The sequence below is a fragment of the Pan troglodytes genome, chromosome 6 (genome assembly GCF_028858775.2).
Source record: "Pan troglodytes isolate AG18354 chromosome 6, NHGRI_mPanTro3-v2.0_pri, whole genome shotgun sequence".
NCBI lineage: Eukaryota > Metazoa > Chordata > Mammalia > Primates > Hominidae > Pan > Pan troglodytes.
The window spans coordinates 120052540-120076611 of NC_072404.2; the positions used below are offsets into that span (position 1 = coordinate 120052540).

The 24072-nt window shown below is 40.1% G+C and overlaps 1 protein-coding gene and 1 pseudogene across 2 annotated transcripts in view; both read left to right on the forward strand.

Moving 5' to 3' along the window:
- The window catches only part of LHFPL3 (LHFPL tetraspan subfamily member 3), a 574056-nt gene that overhangs the window by 334099 nt on the left and 215885 nt on the right, over positions 1–24072 (forward strand). The gene's annotated exons all lie outside the window — the stretch shown is intronic.
- LOC101056927 (eukaryotic translation initiation factor 4B-like) lies at positions 3696–7560 on the forward strand (annotated as a pseudogene).

Consider the following 24072-nt stretch of genomic DNA (forward strand, 5'->3'; position numbering starts at 1 on the left):
GGATCTGGGGCTTTGTCATATATTACAGAGACAAATTTATGTTGACTATCACAGAATCCTATGATTCTAGAATTGAATCCATGTAAATGAGAGGTCTTTGGAGTTGGGTGCTCAACTATCACTCACTCATACCTTGTCACTTACACCATGTTTGTTTACCTTAACCATAAGACCATCAAAACTTTGAAATGGACAAAAGATATTGCTGTATGTGGTTTCAGTGTAAGGTGATGTACTAGCTAGCAGATCCACCTGGAAATTATCTGATTTTTTAGGGGTGTGTCCCTTTGTTTGACTTGTTATTTATTACAAAGCAGATAGATGATGACTTTTAGAAAACTGATCATGATAGAAATGATTCTTGCCTGATAATATTGCAATGAATTTTGTCCACTAGAGCTAGAAATAATTTCCATCAACATTACAATGAATTTTGTCCACTAGAGCGAGAAATAATTTCCATCCCACAGTCTGCTCCATTAAAAAGATAACCCAAAGGTTAAATTTTTATTGCCATGGTACTATACATTAGGCAGTCTTGTACCAAATTAGCCATTTTACTCAAATATTCTTTCTTTCAGCTTCTATAAAAAAAAGTGACCCTCCAATTCTTTTTGAATACATGCTAAAATAATACAAATTTTTTAATTAAAAACTTTAAGATGTCTCAAATACAGCAGAAGTTCCTTTCTTTCTCATTCTTTCAGGTTCAAAATTAAAGTCTTGGTCAGGTACCTTTCCTCAGCATGATAACTCCAGGACACTGGCTCCTTTCCTGTCTCCACTATCCCCTATGGCAGGGGTCAGCAAACTTTTCCTTTAAAGGTCCAGATAGTAAATATTTTAGGCTTTGCATGTCCCTTGCAACTTCTCAGCTCTGTAGTTGTAGCACAGCATAGATAATGACTGAGCATAGTTGCATTCCAATAAAACTTTATTTACCAAATCAAGTGGCAAGCTAGATTTGACCCACAGTCTACAGTTTGCTGACCCCTGCCCTGGGATCTCAGAATCTTCTGTCTGACATGAGAAGAAAGGATAGAGAACACACATTCTTTACTGAACCACCTTGTCCTGAAAGTGCCATATATCACCTCCATTGGTGAGAATTAGTCCCATGGCTTAGATGGGACTAGATGCAGTGGTACCTGGGAAATGTAGTCCCTGGCTGGACACAACTCTACATCATGGAAAAGAAACATGTGTCCTTGAAAGACCTCTAGCCATCTCTGCTGTAGGTATATTACACACGTAACAACTATCTTGCTGGCCATATAAAATGAATACACATTGAATTTCAGATTTCTTAAAAGCAATACTGTGTTCATGGGAATAAATTTTAGCACTTAATCACTAATTTGATTATAGTTAAACATTTCTCACCCAGATACATAAGACTGCTAATATAAAACTGGTTTTCAAAATAGGTCATTCACTCGATGTTGGAAACAATAGGTCATGTTTTTATGGAAACATGTTTGTTATCTACAAATGTAGCATCTACTAGAAAGTGGTAGTTTGTGTATCTATAATTACTTCTTGGCTTTCCTGTATAGTTTTCATCAGAACACTCAGCAACTGGGTCCGTCCATGAAGACAGTATATTGAATTATTTCCATGATTGAGGTACTTTCTTCAGAAGAGGAGGATAATATGGTTTAGAGATTTAAAAGCCAGGTTCTAATTGTAATAGTCCATTCCATTAAAAAAATGTAACCATATTCAGGCTTTTTTAACTATAAAGAAATTCCAGGTATGTCTTAAGCTGTAGTTTCCACAGTAACTTTGACTCCTCTGTGTGCATAAGGCCGGCTTTGTGTATGTACAAAGCAATTACATCAAGACCTGAGTTGTATCCAAGGCAGCAAGAGCTATGATTATAGATGTTATATAGACACCCTAATTCACATGTATACCTTGTTCATAACTTGTCTGAAAGTGTGATTTTTCAGTGAGGCTTAAATGCGTTTTTTATCTCTGCTCAAAGGTGAGTTATTTCAGATGCATGAAAGATGACCTATCTCTAATGGACTTGTAGATGAGGAGGAAATTGACCTGTTTTGTGTCTGACTTTTTCCAGTGCCTAGATTGACAGGTGTCTTTACAGTCTCCTAACTAGCAAAGAAGACTCTCTGACTTCGACAGTGTGAGCTGGTGATTTCTCCTGCTGCTCATCTCTTCTGTCTCTTACTACTCAGTGTTCTCCCCCTGGGCTTAAAACCACAAACTCCAAACTCCAAACTCATTGCAGGTATACCCTGCTTTACCTTTACAAATCCTATTTACAGTATTCCATTACAGCTTTTAAATGATTTTTTAGATATTTATTAATACATAATATTTGTACATTTGTACGGGATACATGTGACATTTTGTTACATGCATAGAATGTATAATAATCTAGTCGCAGTATTTAAGGTATTCAGCACCTTGACTAGTTATCATTTCTATGTGTTGGGGAACATTTCAGTTCCTTTCTCATGGCTATCTTAAAATATATTATACAATATATTGTTGTTAACTATACTATCAAACATTATAACTTATTCCTTCTATCTAACTGTATGTTTATACCCATTAATCAACTTCTCTTCATCCCTCCCTCCGCCCTCACACATACACTTTTCCCAGCCTCTGGTGACTATTATTCCACTCTCTATCTCTATGAGATCAACTTTTTTAGCTCCCATATATGGGTGAGAACATGCAGTATTTGTCTTTTTGTGCCTGTCTTACTTCACTTAACATAATGATCTTCAGTTCCATTGACGTTGCTGAAAATGACAGGATTTCATTCTTTTTTTTAATAGCTGAGTAGTATTACATTTTGTATATATACCACATTTTCTTTATTCATTCGTCTGTTGATACACAGGTTGATTCCACATATCTGCTGTTGTGAACAGTACTATGATAAACACGGAGGTGCAGGTATCCCTTTGATATACTGATTTTCTTTTCTTTGGATAAATACTCCATAGTGGAATTGCTAGGTCACATAGAAGTTTTATTTTTAGCTTTTTGGGAAATCTCCATATGGTTTTCCATAATAGCTGTACCAATTTATATTCATACCAATAGTGTATAAGAGTTCTTTTTTCTCTGCATCGTCACCAGCATGGTTTTTTTTTTCTTTTTAGTAATAGCCAGCTTTTAAATGATTTTTGATGAAACTTTTCTAAAGGTGCAAGTTCCCAATTATATTTCCCCTCCTACAATCATCTATTTTCGTGGGCGGGGCGGGGGGGGGATTCTTTAATTGGCTTACATGCAAACTGTTAAATAAGAGCACATAAACGTGTTTTATGGTGGCTATGCCCACTCTTGCATTCACAAATCACTTTCACCCTCCCTGCCTGTATTAAGCATCACATGCCATGGGCCATTGCTGTTACTTCGTAGATTTGACTTTTCAAGGCTCACATCCCAGCGGCTGCTTCTACTCTCCTGGGTTCTTATGCCTATAATTTAGATTAGCTGCCCCAGCAGAATCAATGTTGTCTGGGTGATGAAATTGTGGTCGGATTAGCCAGTCTTCCTATAAAGCCTCCATAGCTGGATCCACTATCAGCATAACTAATATTTGTTATCCATTTAGTGTACAACATTGAACTTGAAACAGCCAAGGGTAAATACTAACTAAAGTTAACATGCCATTATACATGCAATTTACAACTTAGAGGAGTACTTAAAGAAATACAAGGAAAAGCTTTCCCTCTGCCAACATGGCGGCCTCAGCAAAAAAGAAGAATAAGAAGGGGAAGACTAACTCCCTAACAGACTTTCTGGCTGAGGATGGGGGTACTGGTGGAGGAAGCACCTGTTTCCAAACCAGTCAGCTGGGCTGACGAAACGGATGACCTGGAAGGAGATGTTTCGACAACTTGGCACAGTAACGATGACGATGTGTATAGGGCGCCTCCAATTGACCGTGCCATCCTTCCCACTGCTCCACGGGCTGCTCGGGAACCCAATATCGACCGGAGCCGTCTTCCCAAATCGCCACCCTACACTGCTTTTCTAGGAAACCTACCCTATGATGTTACAGAAGAGTCAATTAAGGAATTCTTTCGAGGATTAAATATCAGTGCAGTGCGTTTACCACGTGAACCCAGCAATCCAGAGGGGTTGAAAGGTTTTGGTTATGCTGAATTTGAGGACCTGGATTCCCTGCTCAGTGCCCTGAGTCTCAATGAAGAGTCTCTAAGTAACAGGAGAATTCGAGTGGACGTTGCTGATCAAGCACAGGATAAAGACAGGGATGATCGTTCTTTTGGCCGTGATAGAAATCGGGATTCTGACAAAACAGATACAGACTGGAGGGCTCGTCCTGCTACGGACACCTTTGATGACTACCCACCTAGAAGAGGTGATGATAGCTTTGGAGACAAGTATCGAGATCGTTATGATTCAGACCGGTATCGGGATGGGTATCGGGATGGGTATCGGGATGGCCCACACCGGGATATGGATCGATATGGTGGCCGGGATCGCTATGATGACCGAGGCAGCAGAGACTATGATAGAGGCTATGATTCCCGGATAGGCAGTGGCAGAAGAGCATTTGGCAGTGGGTATCGCAGGGATGATGACTACAGAGGAGGCGGGGACCGCTATGAAGACCGATATGACAGACGGGATGATCGGTCATGGAGCTCCAGAGATGATTACTCTCGGGATGATTATAGGCGTGATGATAGAGGTCCCCCCCCAAAGACCCAAACTGAATCTAAAGCATCGGAGTACTCCTAAGGAAGATGATTCCTCTGCTAGTACCTCCCAGTCCACTCGAGCTGCTTCTATCTTTGGAGGGGCAAAGCCTGTTGACACAGCTGCTAGAGAAAGAGAAGTAGAAGAACGGCTACAGAAGCAACAAGAGAAGTTGCAGCGTCAGCTGGATGGGCCAAAACTAGAACGACAGCCTCGGGAGAGACACCCAAGCTGGCGAAGTGAAGAAACTCAGGAACGGGAACGGTCGAGGACAGGAAGTGAGTCATCACAGACTGGGACCTCCACCACATCTGGCAGAAATGCACGAAGGAGAGAGAGTGAGAAGTCTCTAGAAAATGAAACACTCAGTAAGGAGGAAGATTGCCACTCTCCAACTTCTAAACCTCCCAAACCTGATCAGCCCCTAAAGGTAATGCCAGCCCCTCCACCAAAGGAGAATGGTTGGGTGAAGCGAAGTTCTAACCCTCCTGCTCGATCTCAGAGCTCAGACACAGAGCAGCAATCCCCTACAAGTGGTGGGGGAAAAGTAGCTCCAGCTCAACCATCTGAGGAAGGACCAGGAAGGAAAGATGAAAATAAAGTAGATGGGATGAATGTCCCAAAAGGCCAAACTGGGAACTCTAGCCGTGGTCCAGGAGACGGAGGGAACAGAGACCACTGGAAGGAGTCAGATAGGAAAGATGGCAAAAAGGATCAAGACTCCAGATCTGCACCTGAGCCAAAGAAACCTGAGGAAAATCCAGCTTCCAAGTTCAGTTCTGCAAGCAAGTATGCTGCTCTCTCTGTTGATGGTGAAGATGAAAATGAGGGAGAAGATTATGCCAAATAGACCTCTACATCCTGTGCTTTTCTCCTAGTTTCTCTCCACCCTGGAACATTGGAGAGCAAATCAAAACCTCTATCCAGACAAGACAAAATAAAACTCACCATCTCCTGAAGACCTTTCTTACCTTTTTTTAAAAACAAAAAATGAAATTATTTTGCATGCTGCTGCAGCCTTTAAAGTATTGAAGTAACTGGAGAATTGCCAATACAGCCAGAGAGAAAGGGACTACAGCTTTTTAGAGGAAAAGTTGTGGTGCGTTATGTCACCATGCAGTTGCCAGTGTGATTAGTGCCTAGGGGTCTCCATTTAGCAGAAATGGTAATGACAGTGATATAACGCCTGGAACCTGGTTGGGCAGTAGGGGAGGGAGGTAGAAGGAAAAGTGTGAGATTTCTACCTTTTAGTTTTTTTCCTATTTTGGCATATATGAATTCTCAAACATTATCTGAATAAATTTTCCACTCTTGGAAAGGTAAATTTAGCCTCAAGTTGTTTTAGTCTCCAGGAGGCTGCCAGCCCCTCTTCTTATTTAATTCTGAGTTTTGGGGGCCAGCCTAGAGGGAATTCCTTTTTTTTTTTTTTTTTTTTTTTACCCCCAAGGGGGTTAGTTGGGAGTGAGACTATAGGCCATAAAGAATGGGACTGCATTGGACCAAAATAGATGGGAAAATCGTGGTTTGAAAGGAAGCTTTTGGGAAGTGATGAGTCATTTTGCACCAGGTAATAGGGGAAAATTGTGTGACCTCCAGCAAACACATGAATGGTTATTTCCTGGAGCCGGAAGCACTTGGGGGTCGTGGTAATTCCCAATGTTTTCTGTGTCCTAGTTTTACCCTTTCTAAACACTGTCCTTTTTGAAAGTTTGAATATATCCACATTCTATTGAAACCTTGAAACTAAAAATTTAGACTCTTATCGTCATCTTAAGTTCTTCATGCTACTCTTAACCTCCCAAAAAGCAGTATCTAAGTCACATACATGATGTCTTGGGCATTTTCTCTCTCAGCCATGGAGAACTCTGAAAGGAAGAATCACTGCTTTTCTCAAGCAAATCGGTTTCTTGATGTCTTCTGGTTCTCACTCCTTGCCTGCTCCTGATGCTTTGACCCCTTTTATTGATCAGAGTGCTCTAGAATAATGGATGGTCTTGGATGGTGGATAAATAGGGACAGGGACAGTTAAATTGGGAGCCTTTCTTACAACCTTGATGGGTTTTTTTCCCCCCAAGTTTCCTTCTCCACTGAAATGCCACACTAATGTTTGTTGGATTCATGAGGTGGCCAGACCAATGTGTTGTTTTTTTGTTTTGTTTTTTTTAAGCTTCCCTTGAGAGAATAAACGGTAATGGAGAGAACTATTTAACAAGGTCTTGGTTTCTCTTGCAACACAGTAGCTAAACTTGCCTGCCTTTATATGCATTTTTGTAGGGATCAGCTTGGTAGACAGTATTAGCGGAGAAACACCTTGATCTTGGTTTGCAAGCCCTTCTCCCATCAGTCCTAGATTAGGCCCTGTTCAGCCATGCAGGGGTGTTGGTTTATGCATGCTGCAGCAGTGGGCATAATGAATATAATTTACCCAGTGGACAAAGGTGTGTACCAAGTGAATTTAAATAATTGGTGTGGATTGGCCAGTAGCTAAGAAGTGGGCTTTTAAAGAGTATTGAAGATTGAAAGGTGTTTTTTTTCTTTTTTAAAAAAGAAAAAAACTATTGATTGTAGATAATGAAAAGCTAGGGTTTGCCCTCTTCATGTCTACTCTCCTTCCAAATAGTTATATCCAAAACTGTTTTTCCCTGTCCCCTACCTTGTCCCCCCCATTAAAATAGAAACAGGGATTGATTAATGTCCCGCTCCTGAATACATGTAAAATTTGTACAAAAATATCTTCTATGAAAATCATTTGTAATCTGTAGACTTATTACCTGGGAGATGTCTTGATGTAAAATCCCATCCTTTGGGTTGTGGGTTTTTTGTTTTCTCCAAATAAATCTGATCTTTAAAGTTCAAAAAAAAAAAAAAAGAAATACAAGGAAAAAATACAGACTTTTCCACTATAAGATCATATAGTGATATCACATTCTGGCTCCAATACTAACTATTTGTGTGAACTTGGACAAATTATTTAACCCCTTTCGGCCTCAATTTTCTCATCTGTAAAAAAATAAATAATAATAATCCCTATTTATTCAGGACCTTCTAGGCGCTCAGTATTGAAACAGTTACTTTCCATTCATTATTTGATATATTCCTAACAACCCAGCAAGGTATTACTCTACCCATTTTATAATTTAGTTGGAAAATTGGAGTTTGAATTTCTCTTACTCTGCTAATATCAATGTCCCTATTTCTTTTGAAAGAATTATTCTTTCCTTCCATTACTTCTATAGATTATGATGAGAGTACTAAAGAGCTGTGGATGCAAGCAAGTGGGAGAAGGTTTATTCTTTTGAATACCTTTTCCTTTTTCCTTCTTCAAAACTTTAACTTCCAAGTATGTGTGTGTGTGTGTGTGTGTGTGTGTGTGTCTGTGTGTCTGTGTGTGTGTTTGCAATGGTTGTTTATGTAAATTTTCTATGTAGTAGGGTGTATGCAGGGCTGACATTCAGCCAACCAGTAAGACACAGGATGAGCCAAACTAGTGGGTCAGTGGCTTGGTTTTTCCTGGCTGCATCCCTTTTGACTCATCAGTACCGTGCTTACTGAGATGTGAAATATTTTTAATATCAACCCAGGATAAATTATAGGGGTTCACACACCCCCTTTCTCCTCATTACACTACCACCTTGTTTTATAGTCTTTCTGGTGGTAGGTTTCCCCTTTTGGGAACTTCTCGAGGTCAGAGTCTATATCCTAGTTCATCTTGGTGTTCTCAGTTCCTCGCACAGTGAATGTTTTGAATAAATGCTGGAATGAATGCGTAAGTGAGTAAGGAGTGAATTATATGAAACCAAGCATGAGATAAATGAATAATCTCAGCGGCTAAAAAGTGGCAAAGCCATCCCTGACTCCTTTCCTGCGTCTTATACAGTCGATGAGGGAATTAGCATCATAAGATCATAGATATGCCCAACACTTAGCGGGGACTGACATGTGTGTTTCTTCTCCTTCTCTATCCGAGTATAGTGAGGTATCTCAGCCCTGAACCTTTATTTTTGAATCACAACTTAATCTAGCCTTGGCATTTGTGGACTCAGGAGTTCACCTTCCCAGTTCATCCTGAATCCTTGTAGAGTTCCTGCAGTTTTCCTTCACCTGCATCTTTCTTCCACCCCCGCCATTTTGGTTGATCCCCAGGAATGGCTTCATGTTGCTGCCATGCTCTTGAAAGCAAATGAATGCTCGGGGTTTCTGCATTTTTTTTCTCCACTCAATCACTAAAGGAAAAATATGTGGTCATTTCTCAGATGACTCTCTCAATACTGGTTTTTCTTTCTAATCTGAATGAAATAATGCCCCCCCTTTTCACTTACCCTTTAATGTTTATCCTTTGCAGCTATAGCTCACTTACTGGTTAATTTACATTTACGTACAAATCCCATTATGACATCCAGCAGACCCCTGCAGGGTTACAGCCTCCTCCTTCATGTAGGCTTTATAGTTTTTAACGGCTTGGAGTGACTTGAAATCCAAACTAAATCAGAATTTAATTTTTTAAAACACTCATGCAAAGTACGAAAAGAGTTTATACACAGGTACAGTGTAACTGAGCCACATAGAGTATGAAGTTCTTGGGAAACACTAATTGTTTTGTTGGTTTGCCTTACAAAGTTCCAAAAATAGAATATTAAATACTAAATAGTTCGCTTTTATCTATACTGTATGTTCTCACCTAACACTTTTGGGAAGATCACTGATTTTATCTAATCTTATGATTACAATGGCTAGTGCATGATCAGAGATCTTGGTATTCAAAGGCAACATGAAGGAAACTTCTGGCTGGTAGTTACTGTCTTTGCACTTTTTGCATGGACTACATGAAATCTGACCTCAAATGGAGCCAAATGTGATGCTTTCTGATATTGTCCAAAAGCAGTGTGCATTAGACTGGGGATGGGGAAGCTTTGTTTCTCTTTGGGCAAATAGGCATGCAAGTATGGAACAATGAGACATCAGTTCAGAAGAGAGTTTGATGAAGGGCAAATTTGCCTGCTAGAGACTGTGAGTTTAGAAACATTGCCCATGGGCTCTGATGGGTTGAAGTCAGAGCATCCTCAATTAGTGGCAAGAGCTCAGAACTGAATTAGAACAATAAAGACAGATATTTCTGTTTTGAAGTTAGAGTCTTAGTTAAACCTTAGAACAAGATAAAAGCACCTTTAACCACTCTGTTGGAAATGTATCTATGTGATTCTTGATGCTCATCTGCATAGTTCATCAAATGATACTGCTTGACCCATTTAAGAAGGGAAGAAACTGGGTGCTGGAAAGAATGTCTGTAGGACTATTCAGACCCTTGGTGAAAAGAGACCAACTGGACATGTTCAGTTCTTTTTCCAAGACTTTTCCAGGATCAGCTGAGAGGCAGGCAAGCCCCAGTAGCAAAGATTTGCTGCATGATTTTTTTTTTTTTTTGCTTTGTGCATGATTAGGAAAAACTCAGAATACATGTTCTTCATAATTTCAGTACAAGCCATGTGCTCTAGACACTGATTTCTTCATCCTCCTCTGGTCAGTTCTCACATACCACACAGTCTTACTGTCAATCACACCATATAGCAAAAGAGATCCCAAGTGGATTTAAAAGTAAAAAAAAAATCTTAAAAACATTCTACAATATATGTGATCATTTGATTAAATTTGAAGTGGGAAAGGGACTTCCTGTTTTTCTTTTTCTTTTTCTTTTTTTTTTCTTTTTTGACGAATTTTCGCTCTGTTGCCAGGCTGGAGTGCAGTGGCACCATCTTGGCTCACTGCAACCTCCGCCTCCTGGGTTCAAGCGATTCTCCTGCCTCAGCCTCCCAAGTAGCTGGGATTAGAGGTGCCTGCCACCAAGCCCAGGTTATTTTTGTGTTTTTAGTAGAGGTGGAGTTTCACCATGTTGGCCAGGATGGTCTCGATCTCCTGACCTCCTGATCCACCTGCCTCGGCCTCCCAAAGTGCTGGGATTACAGGCGTGAGCCACTGCACCCACTCAGGAAAGGGACTTTCTAAGGCATAAAAGTTATGGAATAAACTATGGGAGAAAAAAGATTGACATACTTTATATGAAACTGTAGTATTTCTATACTTCAGGGAACATCATAATACAATTTTAATGCAAATCAAAATTAGAAGAAAATATTTCCAACAAAGAGTAAACATATCCAAAATATAAATCATGCATAAATCAATAAGAGAAACACTAAAAACTCAAGAGCAAAAGATATAGAAGATCTGAGAAATTCACAAGAAAAGAAATACAGAAGTATTCATTCAACTATGCTGCAGGGTACTATTCTAGGTAGTGAAACATGGAGGTAGAGACTGAGTTCTTACCTTCATGGAGAAAACGTTTTGATGCGAAAAACTAGACAACAAGCAAATTCTTAAAGTAAGTAAATGTATGTGTCAGGTGGCGATAAATACTTTGGAGAAAAATAAAGCGAGTGGGAAGGAATCTCCATGGTGGGAGGCAGTATACTTCTAAGAAGGTAACATCTGAGCAGAGGGAAGAGGCGGTACTCACCAAGGAGACATCTAAGAGAAGCGTTTTCTAAAAGAAGAAACAGCAGGTGCAAATGCCTTTAGGCAGAGAGTACTGAGTGTCTGCAAAATAGGAGCCACCAGAGAGGCTGGAGCAGAGTGGGCAGAGGGGAGAGTAGTGGCAGTGAGGTCAGAAAAGCAGCAGGTGGGAGCAGCTCATGCAGGACTTCCTTTGGCCTTCGCTCTGCTCCTTCCCTGCCACTCCTTTGGACTTGCTCCAAGTAAGAAGTCAAGCCCCTGAAAGTCTTGAGGAGAAGAGTGGAATAATGTGGCTTAATACGTAAAAGGATCATCATTCTGCTTGCTATGTGGAAAAGTGGTGCAGGGAACAAAGGCTAAAAGCAGATAAAGCAATTAGGAGTCAGTTGCAACAATCCAGGTGGGATATCATAGCAACTTCCATTAGGGTGATAACAGAGGAGGTAAAGAGAAAAGAGAAATAATCACATTTTGAGTTGATTTTGAAGGCAGAGTAAACAGGTATTGCTAAAGAATCAAATGTGGGGCACGAGACAGAAGAGTCTCAAATGACACCTGGGTTTTTTGACCTGAGAAGCTAGAAAGACGGATCAATTATTTTCAGGATGGAAGACTGTGAGAACAACTGGTTTGGGAGGAAAATCAGGACTTCCCTTTTAGATATATTACATTTGAGTTGTCCCTCCAAAACTGCTGGATGCAAGCATTTAGAGATGAGGGCAAAGGGCAGATCTACAGATAGACATCAGGAAGCCCTCCGCATAGGGATGTTTTTTAAAGCCTGGGACCAGATGAGATGATCTTTGGCTAGGTGTTAAATTGGTAGAGAAAAATTGTCAGAGGCTGAGCCTGGGGCTCTCCAACCTTTAGAGTCCAATTAATGAGGAGGAGCAGCAAAGAAGACTGAGAAGTATAGAAGAGTAATTTATGTAGTCAGATATGTCACATTTTTGCTTCATGATTTGCTCCATTGCTTTTATGCTCACCTAGCTATTGATGCTTATAAAATGTTCTCCATTTCTAAGGACACTGCATATTAAATCTAAAGGCAAAACCAAGATCAGGTTTAAACAGAGGACTAATATCCCTGGCATAGAAATAACTTAAAAATCTTTAAGAGAAACACTAACACATCAATAGAGGCCTACACATATGAACAAGTGTGAAGTCAGGAAATTGTAAGCTCTATGTTTATCATCTTTTTACTTTAAAAAAAATTCATCTTTGACTTCCAAAAGAGTAAAACACATAATTTCTTAAGCATACAATCAGATGTAAAAGCAAAGATATAATGAAAAGTCTCATCCATAAACTTCCCATGTGATGTGTTTATGATGCATGTATTCTTTTTTGGTAGATAATATTTTATCAGGCATACCTGGTCTTTTTCAGAATCATCTGACAAGCATATTGGATGATACAAACCATCTTAGAAATAGCACTGGTAAATACTTAGAAGTGTTTAGCCTCAGTCATAAATGAATAACATCAAAATGGCAAATAATGCGATTTTTAAATTCCAGAGTTGACTAGGAGATGTAAAAATGGTCTTTCTGAAACAATGCTGGTAAGTTTGTAAAGTGGTACACATTTTCTGGAGGACAGTGTGTCCTATTTGTATCAAAAGCCTGAAAACTGGCTCACTCTGACTCAGCAGTCAAATTCTGCTTTGATTGGAAATTCTGATTCTAGAGGTGTAATCAAAGGAAACAGTCATTGGTGAGGGCAGATTCAACTACAAACATGTTTACAAGCATCCATGTATGAGGTGGTAAAAAGCTGGGAACAACATAAACAATACAGAATTGGCTAAACAAACTAGAGCATGTCCATATGATAGAATAGCATGCAGCAATTAAAAACAATGTCATATAAGTAATAACAGAAAAATAACCTCAGCCAGACACACTGGCTCATGCCTGTAATCTCAGCACTTTGGGAGGCCAAGACAGGAGGATATTTTGAGGCCAGGAGTTCAAGACCAGCCTGGGCAACACAGTGAGATCTACATCTCTACAAAATATTTTTAAATTAGCTGGGTGTGGTGGCATGTGCCTACAGTCCCAACACATTTGGAGGCTGAGGTAGGAGGATCGTTTGAGCCTCGGAGTTCAAGGCTACAGCAGGCTATGATCATACCACTGTACTCCAGCAGGACCCAGTCTTCTTAAAAAAAAAAAAAAAAAAGGAAGAAAAAGAAAAATGATCCCTATATAGTGAAACTATGTGGCCTATTTCTACTTGCATATGCCTAGAAAATAGACTGGAAGGAAATCAACCAATATGTTATGTTCATCTCTGGGTAGTCACAGATGAATTATTTTAATTCTATTGGATTTACCTGTTCCAAATTTTCTACCACATGTTTTTTAATTACATTGGCATGTGGAGCAATTACAGAAGCAGCAGCTAGGAATTTTCCACAAAGGTAACACAGAAGCAACATTCTAGGGCAGTCCTGTCCACTGGAACTTTCTGCAATGATGGAAGTGTTCCGTATCTATGCTGTCCAGTTCAGTAGCCACATGTGGCTATCAAACACTTGCAACATAGTTAGTACAACTGAGGAACTGATTTTTTTAATGAGTAAGCACAAAAATTTCCTTTATCTTTGCAGATTAGCATGTGTTCCCATGACTGTTCATAAAAGAAATTTAATAAACACTGTTCCTCCTATATGGGGAAACTGAGTTTTAATTTTCATTGAGTTAAATTTACGGAACCACGTGCAGAAATGGCTACTGTGTTGGACAGTGCAGTCTGTGGCAGATAGGCCTGGAACATAGAGGAAGAGTCACCAGACCTTGTTTGATGCAAGAACTCTGGATTACACAAGATCTGAGACAATCAGCCCCACTGAATTTAGGATCCTCAGCATTTTCCTAGGAGTTTATTTCCAAACTTCAGTGCGAGAATTCATACATGCACATAATTTAGGTGTATTACAGTAGATTAACTGTAAGATAAACTGTGTCAAGTTCTCATTTCATAGTGTAGGGTTTTTTTCTCAATTTATATATTTGGTTGTTGTTATAAAGTGTATAATTGAAGAACTTTTCTGAGCCCTGGTAAAGAGAGAATTCTGGGCAGGTTTAATGCTAGTCTGTATTACAGGCAAGATTCTGATGCCCAGAGTAAACAGCACCCCTTACCAAATGTTGCTTTTTAAGTAACTTTATTTCTGTCTGCATTTGTTGAACATTAGCATTACATATTTCAAAAACGACCCCACGGCGACCACTTAAAAGGAAGAGGGAAAAAATCCTCCTCTTTTCTGGTACCTCGTTTTGTGGCTGATGTTTTAAAAGCTATTTTTTTTCCTGGCCAAACTTGGTGTGTTTAAAAGCTTCAAAAAGAACCTACTACCTTTTCTTTACTATAAGAAAAGACACAATTCTTAATTCTTTTTAAACAGGATTATTAATTTTATAGCACTTAAGGTAATGTAACTGTTATACTCTGATGGCAGAATAATGTTTTTAAAATAATGAAATAATGGCAGAAGTATTTAGATATAATTGTATAGCCATAATAAAAAAATTAGCCATAATAAAAAATTTCAATTAAGCTTTCATTACATTGCAATTAACTCTGCATTTGAACACTAACATTAGTGTGGCCATAGGTTTTATTTGTTTCTTGCTTTTTAAAAACAACATGAAATTCTTTTTCATTTTGTTCACATTCATCTAAGAAGGTTCCTGGGAAATGAAATTAAAATCTAAATAAGTTTTCTAAAACTTGTGAGCAGAAAGTAAAAAAGAATATCTTTCAAATTATTATACCTCTTAATTGTGCATTTTATTAGTTATTTATTGTTATGTGACAAATTAATCCAAAACTTCACAACTTAAAACATTAGTCACATAATTTCTAAAGGTGAGGAATGCTGGAGCAGCTTAGCTGGTAGTTCTAGCTCAAGGTCTCTCATGAGATTGCAGTCAAGCTGCTGGCCAGGGCTGCAGTCATCTGAGCCTGTAAATGGAGAATCCACTTCCAATATGGCTGTCGGCAAGAAGCCTCAGCTCCTTACTGGTTGTTGACAGAAACTGAGACCTCAACTTGTGGCTCTCTCCACATGGCTGCTTGGCTGCCTACATGGCAGTTGGGTTCCCCCCAGTATTCATAATCCAAAAGAGAAAGTCTGAAGCCGCAATGTCTTTTATGGCTCAATCTTGTCATAAAACACCCATACTTCCACCTTGTTCTGTTTATTAGAAGACAGTCACCAAGTCCAGCCCATATTCAAGAGGTAGGGAGTTAGGCTCTGCCTCTCAAAGGCTGTATCAAGGAATGTGTGCACATACTTTATACCAAAACATGTGTGGAACGCTTTCAGTCGTTAACTGGCTTGATTGGTCAATGTTTATTTCATTACACTGTAGCCAAATGAAAGAAGGCAAAGCCACAGTTAGAACCTGAATAGAACTTACATTCTGAGATTTGAAGCCAAATGACAGATTTTAGACATACTTTTTCACCTCTTGGAGTTTTGTTAGACCATAATTGTAATTTTGTACCTGACACTTCTTTGCCACTGAGAATACACCTTTGTGAGATCAAAAGCCAAAAAATGCATGCTACAATCTGTTTTCCAAGATTTCTATAAGGCTCATTGTAAAATAAGATATCAAAGAAAACTCAGGTGGTCTCTTCATTCTGAAGGGAAGGGAGCGACACGCATAATAGTGGGTGCTCTGCATCCATTCTATTTGAAATAACTCATTGTCCCTCTGCTTTTCCCTAACTACATTCTCTCCCTGAGTGATCTCATGCAATTCAACAAGGTTCAAATTTTTATCTCTCACTGAGGCCTCTCCCTGATACTCAGACTTGTATATCTAGCAACCTGCTCAACATCTGCACTGAGCTGATTAATCAGCTTCTCAAACCTAACATGTTCAAAGCAGACTCTTCTTCAGAGTCGCAGAGAGGAAGGAACGCAATGAGCTGAACGTGAAGGACAGTTAGCGCCACCTGCTCACCCGAAGATGGCTGTGTTTCTGTCCATGTGGTGATGTGGCCACTCAATCAGCCTGCCTCCCCTCCTCAGCAGGGAACCTCCCTATGCTGAAAAGATGGGAGAAATTGTATCCCACTCCTTTGGCAGCAAGAGTAATTTCCTGATTGGCCTCCAAACTGAAAACACATTTTCTCTACTTGGATGTCACGGTGCTCCATGTAACAGGCTTTGTCAGCCCTCTAGGCTGCAGGAAAAGTGCCAGCACAGGGGATTCATTATTTATGCCCAGGATTGTATGAGTGACATGAGCAAGTGCTCTGATGGTGTGATTTGGGGGTAACTTTTACCGCCCAAAATATCTCCCTATCAAGCCCTACCATTTCCTCGTTCTCATCATACCCATTATCCCTCAAGGGCCATAGAAACACCTCCCCTTGTAGGACCTAACACTTCTCAATTCTTCCCAGGGAAGCAGATCCTGAAAGCCTTTTGGAGGTTTTGTGTCATGGTTATACAGGAAAGAGTATTTAGATTACAAAGTTACACATTGGCAGGGTCAATTTAATATGAGATGCTGCCATCTCTAAGAGATCATTGCTTGAAAGAACCAGGACAAAACAAACAAACAAACATGATGGGGGTAAAAGAAGAAGAAAAGAAGGGAGGCATGGGGTTGCCTAGACAGGGGAATCCTACTTAAGGATAAAAACACTGGAAAGGAAACATCTAAAGGAGGAAAATTTAGCCTGGTGTGAAATGTTTATTTAATAACTGAGCTACTGACTACAGAACTACAGTGTCCATCAAACCTAAAACAGCTTAAATTTATAAAATATTCCTATTTCATATAGAGAAGTAAATATATATTTGAACAGATTGTGTTAAATGAGATATAGCCTTTTTCCTTCTGTGTTACTATTTTACTTATTAAGCAGTTATTAAGTATAAGGGATTGTGCTACGTGCTTAACATACCTTTTGGTTTTTTGTCTTTATTTTCTTCTTCTTTTTTTTTTTTTTTGTTAGGGAAGGATGGGATCTGCCCTGTTTACTCTCTATCTCCCCTTGTAAAATGTAAGGCACATGAGGACAGGGATTTTCTCTGACTTATTTACTGCTGTATCCTTAGGCAACCTCTATAATAATCCTTGGCACTAGTCATGTGTTCAAAAATTATTTATTGAAGGGAAGGGGCTAGGCATGGTGGCTCACGCCTGTAATCCCAGCATTTTGGGAGGCCAAGGCAGGTAGATCACAAGATCAGAAGATCAAGACCATCCTGGCCAACATGATGAAACCCCGTCTCTACTAAAAATACAAAATTAGCCGGGTGTGGTGGTGGGTGCCTGTAATCCCAGCTACTCAGGAGGCTGAGGCAGGAGAATCACTTGAACCTGGGAGGCGGAGGTTGCAGTGAGCCGAGATTGTGCCACTGCAGCCCAGCCTGGGTGACAGAGCGAGACTAAGGCTCAAAAAAAAAAGGAAGGGAGGGAGGAAGAAAGGAAGGGTACATTATCAAATTTAATCCCCCAGGGCCTTATTACCCCTGTTTTACAAAGAAGGGTATTGAGACTTAGAGAGTTTAACTTGCCTAAATCACATAGGTAGCAAAGGACTTTGTTCCCACAAGTATTCTTTCAACAAATATCATCCTCTGAACCTTAAAGGGACAACACTAGGGTACACATAGGCCAGATCCTAGACAGGCAGTACTGGTTTACATTCTCATACATGTCCATGTGTCTTGTGCATAATACTCAAATATCTCAAGCCAGGTTCTGCCATCAGCATATTGCAAAAGATTTGGAGATACTGTGTACAAATAACCGAACCATAGTGCACAGATGATAATAATTACATCTCTTCAAGAGAGATTTGTAGATTAACAAATTAATACTTACCAAAAAAAGCCTTGAAAATATAATGAACTACATAATTACCAAGCATTGTTATTACCAGCGTAACTAGTTATGGAAAATACTTCATGTAAGCATCCTGGGAGAGCTAATGTTTTACATCTCCCTTTTTCAAACTCATTTTGCTTCATTTTCAATAGTCAAAAAAAAGTAGAAAGTGACTCCCATGTCCACACCCATTTTGTACAAGCTGTGAGCCTTTGGACAAAAGACTGTCCCTCTGTAAGCCCTTGTTCCTCAAGGTGTCATCCCAGGTTTCACATGCGAGCTTGTGAGAAACGCAGAATCTCAGGCCCCACCCCAGACCCACTGAACCGGAATCTGCATTTTAAGATCCCCAGGTGACTCATAGACACGTTAAATTTTGAAAAGCATAGTTATTAGCCTCACTTAACCTCAAATGGGAAAATGTGAGAACCTAAGTGCCCAACATAGTGCCTGACAGCACTCAATGAAATGCTGTTCCTTACTCCTTTCCCCAACTCCTACAATAATGGTAAACTTGAAACCTCTGGTGACTGGTGCTGAAAGGCCAAGGTGTGGGGCTGGCTTCAGAGGGTCCTGGAATGGGACTGTGCCAGCTGGAAAAACAAGTTTTTTGGATAAATGGGGCCCCTTCCCCTGCTCTAATGTGTACTTGCAAGTTTATTTTTATCCTCTCAACTGCTGAGACACTGTTAGGATTTGATCGTGTCATGTGTTTTCACATTAATTTTAATATGCAACCATTTGAATTCAAGCCCATATTTAATTCAGGGGAAATCATTTTCTTTTTATGGTGTTTATTTATATATGACTATAAAAGCAATACATGCTTGCTGTAGACAAGTTAGAAAACACAAACTGCCACTGCTAGCTTTTAGGTATTTCTTTTCAGTTGTATTTCAAGCAAAAGTAGAATTACACTGGTGAATTTTTTTTTAATTACTTTTTTTTTTTTCTTGAGATGAAGTCTTGCTCTGTTGCCCAGGCTGGAGTTCAGTGCCGTGATCTCGGCTCACTGCAACCTCCACCTCCCGGATTCAAGCAATTCTCCTGCCTCAGCCTCCCGAGTAGCTGGGATTACAGGCATGTGCCACCACACTCAGCTGATTTTTGTATTTTTAGTAGAGACGAGGTTTCACCCTGTTGGCCAGACTGGTCTCAAATTCCTGACCTCAGGTGATCCACCCGTCTCAGCCTCACAAAGTGCTGGGAATACAGGCGTGAGCCACCGCACCCGGCCACTGGTGAATCTTGTAACCTGTTGGGTTTTTTGTTTGTTTGTTTGTTTTTGTTTTTACTTGTCTGAACACTTGCCACATTGTGTAATGTGAAGATAATTTGATGGATCTCTATTACTCCTATTTTGTGACTCTATCATAATTTAACCACCCCTAACTGAAAAGATATACAGTTTCTAATGTTGTTGACTATTCAAATCATGTAGTGATGAACATTCTTCCTTGTAAGTCTTTTGCCATGGTTGGTGATTTCTTAGTATTGATTCCCTCCAAAATAAATCACTAGGTCAAAGGATATTTAATACTCTTCTCTGATACATAAAGTCAGCTTCCAGGAAGTGGGTTCCAGGAGGAGTGCGTGTTTTCTAAGTTTCTACTAACTGATAGGCAGTATAATGATGGCTCCTTATTTAATTTGCATTCTTTCATTTTTAGTGAACATCAATAGTATCAGCAATTTACAAAAACAAAAACAACAATCAAAATTTGACATTCCTATAATTTGATTTGGTCAGAATTGACATTTGTACAATATTTAATTTTATTTGCTAAGAATTTGACATTTCTTTCCATTTATTCAAATTAAACCCTTCCTCAATTTTGGGGAGTTGGTTTGGGTATATGTTGCCATTATCAATTGAGAACCAGTTCTCTCACTGATATTTGTGAAAAGGCATATCTGTATTTAGGAGTAAAATTGAATTCTCCTTTCTCCATGTTATTATAAGAAAATGCCAGGATTACTTTTAAAAATTAGTTTCTGGAACATACATTAGTGTTAAGCTTGTTAATTTATAACTCTGGGTTTAAGTTTTGCTTTCTATCAATTTCTTTTCATTTCCCTTATTGTTAGATTAGTTCAGGGATTTTCAAAGTCAGGTCCCTAAAACCTCATCTCCTAAGGAAGCTTCTCAGGTGAGGATAAGGAGGGAGGATTATGGGTGCCCCAACCCCTGGCCCAACCACCACCTCCAATGTCCTAATCAACAATCTTAATTCAGCTTCTTATTATCTGTTTTGTCATCTGAGCCTTCTCCAAGGAGTCAGTAAACTTTCTCTGTAAAGAGCCAGATAGTAAATATTTTAGGCTTTACAGACTCTACTGGTAGATGACTGTTGCAACTGCTCAATTCTGACATTGTAGAAACCAGCCATAGATAATGCATACACAAAAAAAGAGCATAGCTGTGTTCCAATAAAACTTCATTTGTGAACACTGAAATTTGAATTTCATATAATTTTCATGTGTTACTATTATTCTTCTTCCAATTTCTTGTCAACCATTTATAATTGTAAAATCCCAGGCTGTATCAAACAGGCAGTGGGCCATATGGTTGGCTGACTTCTGCTCTGGTCTTCTGTCTCACTGGATGCCACTGATGTGCTCTGGTAAAACCCACCTGGCACCCTGGAAAAAGTCAGTTGCAGAGGCTGGAGCCCAGGCCCCCACGGCTAAGCAGCCCTAGACACTCTACCCTGCCATTCCCTGCCAGGACCAGCCCAGGGCAGAAGCATGCCCAGGTGAGACTTTGCTAGCTTCCCACTGCTTAGACAATCTTTATTCTATTTTGAAAACTCTGCCCAGTGGGTAAGTATACTCCTGATCTCCACCACCCAGGGCACCACTTGCCCTCTTTTGAGGGAAAAAGAAAATCATTCTCATTCTATTTCTTTCATGGCAGTAAAAACAAAATACGAATTGATTATCTCTGATTATCCTGCTTTGGTGGTTACTTTGAGAAGAGAAATAAGTTGTCTTTCCTTCTCAAAGAGAGATTCATGTATTTACTATTGTTACCACTAAGTAAAAGATTAAATATATTGGGAGGCCGAGGCAGACGGATCACGAGGTCAAGAGATGGAGATCATCTTGGCCAACATGATGAAACCCCATCTCTACTAAAAATACAAAAATTAGCTGGGCATGGTGGCACATGCCTGTAGTCCCAGCTACTCAGGAGGCTGAAGCAGGAGAATTGTTTGAGCCCGGGAGGCAGAGGTTGCAGTGAACCAAGATCCCGCCACTGCACTTCAGCCCGGCAACAGAGTGAGACTCTGCTCAAAGAGAAAAATAAATAAATATAGAATTTTAGAAATCTATATAGCACCAGTTCAGCCCCAACCATTTTCAGATGAAGCCTAGCCCAGTGTGTGTAAACACACACACACACACACACACACACACATTCAGAGGCAATAGCATGACCCAAGCCCAGGAATTCTTCACCCTCTTCCACATGGTCTCCTCCATAATGCATTTTTCTTGTCTTACTCAATGAGCCAGATTTTTGAGAGTCAGAGTATAAGAGCATGTAGGAGATTTTCTTACAGGTGCTCATCACAGGAAGCCTCCAGAAGGTACAACCAAGCAGCACTAGCCACAAGAAGTCAGCTGAGCATCAGAGCTGCAGGACCCTCTCCCTCTAAGATTCCGTTCATTCAACAAGGGATGTTTACCTTGTGTTGAGACCACGGATGCCATGGTACACACATAGTGTTCTCAGACCTGCCTAGTGAAGTTGTAGGTGTTCTCCCACTTCAAGAGCAGTTGTTCCTTCAGGCTAGTTGTTAAAGTGACTTCCTTAGATGAGGAAGAATCAAAGTAATGGATGGTCAAAGGCAAGTCCAAGCAAGACTGAAGGAGCCTACCATTCAGATAACTCCATTCTAGTGTATTAGGTAGAAATATCATTGAAGTAGCAATGATGTTGCAGAGAAAAATGGAGACTTCAGCTCTCAAGTTTCAAAAGCCTCAGCTCTGGCATAAAGCAAAATATTTGAAAGAACTATAAATAATCTGAGCAAAGCACCATCAGGGTGTGAGGATGGTTGAAAGTAATAAGGGGAACTTAGGCACAAGTGGTCTGAAAAGAAGTCCTGTTACCTACCTCAGAAGCATGCTATTATAAAACCCTCAAAGTACACAGAGATGGAAGAGTCCAGCCCCATCACCAGCTAAAGAAACAGCTGAGTATCTAGCAAGACTGACCCCAGCCTGCCTCCAAGGCACCTACACCACCATGGGGAGTACAGGTGAAATCATACTTAACAGGGGTAGAGAAGTGGAATTCACTGCAATGCAGGTGTGGGAGCAGCTGCATGATTTCCACACATCAAGAAAGGACAGACAGCTGGCAGATGTGAAGGGCTTTGTGGTTGTCTGATATATAGGACAAAACCAGTGTTTTTTGTACTCTCACTCACCACTCAGCACAACCCTTCTGAAACCAGATGTGTCTGGAGTTGTCCCCACACACCAAGTAATTCTCTGGTGGACACCTGCTAGGTGTCCTCTAATTTAACCCAATTCTGACGCTGTCTACCTAGAGGTAGCATCAGATCCCATAGGTTGAGGGCTCAGTCTCACGAGACTGCCCCCCATTTCAGCTGCCAATCACAAGTCCCAAGTTGAGAGCAGTACTTCTGACTGACCAGCTATGTATTAGTTTATTTTCATGCTGCTATGAAGAAATACCTGAGACTGGGTAATTTATAAAGGAAAGAGATTTAATTGACTCACAGTTCCTCATGGCTGGGGAGGCCTCAGGAAACTTACAATCATGGCAGAAGGGGAAGCAAACAGGTCCTTTTTCACATGTCACCAGGAGAGAGAAGTACAGAGTGAAGCAGGGAAAAGCCTGTTATAAAACCATCAGCTCTCATGAGAGCTCACTCAGTATCATGAGAACAGCATGGGGCAACTGCCCCCATAATCTAATCACCTCCTACAAGGTCCCTCCCCCAACACATGGGGATTGCAATTTGGATTACAATTCAAGATGAGATTTGGGTGGGGACACAGAGCCAGACCATATATAGCTATAAATCAGGGGTTCCCAAAACCCCTCCTCAGGTTTGACTTCTTTGCTGGGCAGCTCAGAGAACTCAGGGAAACACTTTACTTACATTTACCTACTTATTATAAAGGATATTATAAAAGATGCAGATAAATAGCAAGATGGAAGAGATGCATAGGGCAAGGTATGGGAGAAGGGACGCAGAATTTCCATGTCCTCTCTGGGAGCACCACCCTCCAGGAGACTTCATATGTTCAGCTATCTGGAAGTTTTCAGAACTCAGTCTTTTTGGGTTTTTATAGAGGCCTCATTACATAGGCATGAATTGATTAAATCATTAGCCATTGATAAAAAGCTCAAATTTCAACCTCTCTCTCCTCTGGAGGTAGGGGGCTGGAGCCAAAAGTTCCAACTCTCTAACCATGCTTTGGTCTTTCCAGTGACCCTCCCCTACCGTGAAGTTATTTAGGGGCCCTAGCCACCAGTCATCTCATTAGCATAGAAAAGACACATCACTCAGGAGATTACATGGGTTTTAGGAGCCTAAGCCAAAAAAGAGGGATGAAAGCCAAATATATATTTCACAATATCACAGTTTGGACACAAAGAAAATATAACAGTGCCCTATCTGGACCAGCATCTGGAAGCCAGAGCATCTCAACAGGCACCAGTATTGATAGGAAACTCAGAGAACCTGAAGCTCTGTAAGCCTATCTGGAGTTTACATAAACCTCCAGAGAAAAGGGGAATGAGAATCTTGTATTTCCTGATATTAAATTTCTACCCTCCAGCAGAATGGGTGGTAGAAATAGAAATTTAGTCACTTTATAGAAAAATACAGAAAATTGGGTCTCTTGCACACCTGAATTGTGAAGTAAGTTCCTAATGACCATGCATGTAATAAGGAATTAGAAAATACTAAGGACTCTACTTCTAATAGTATGGAGAACACTG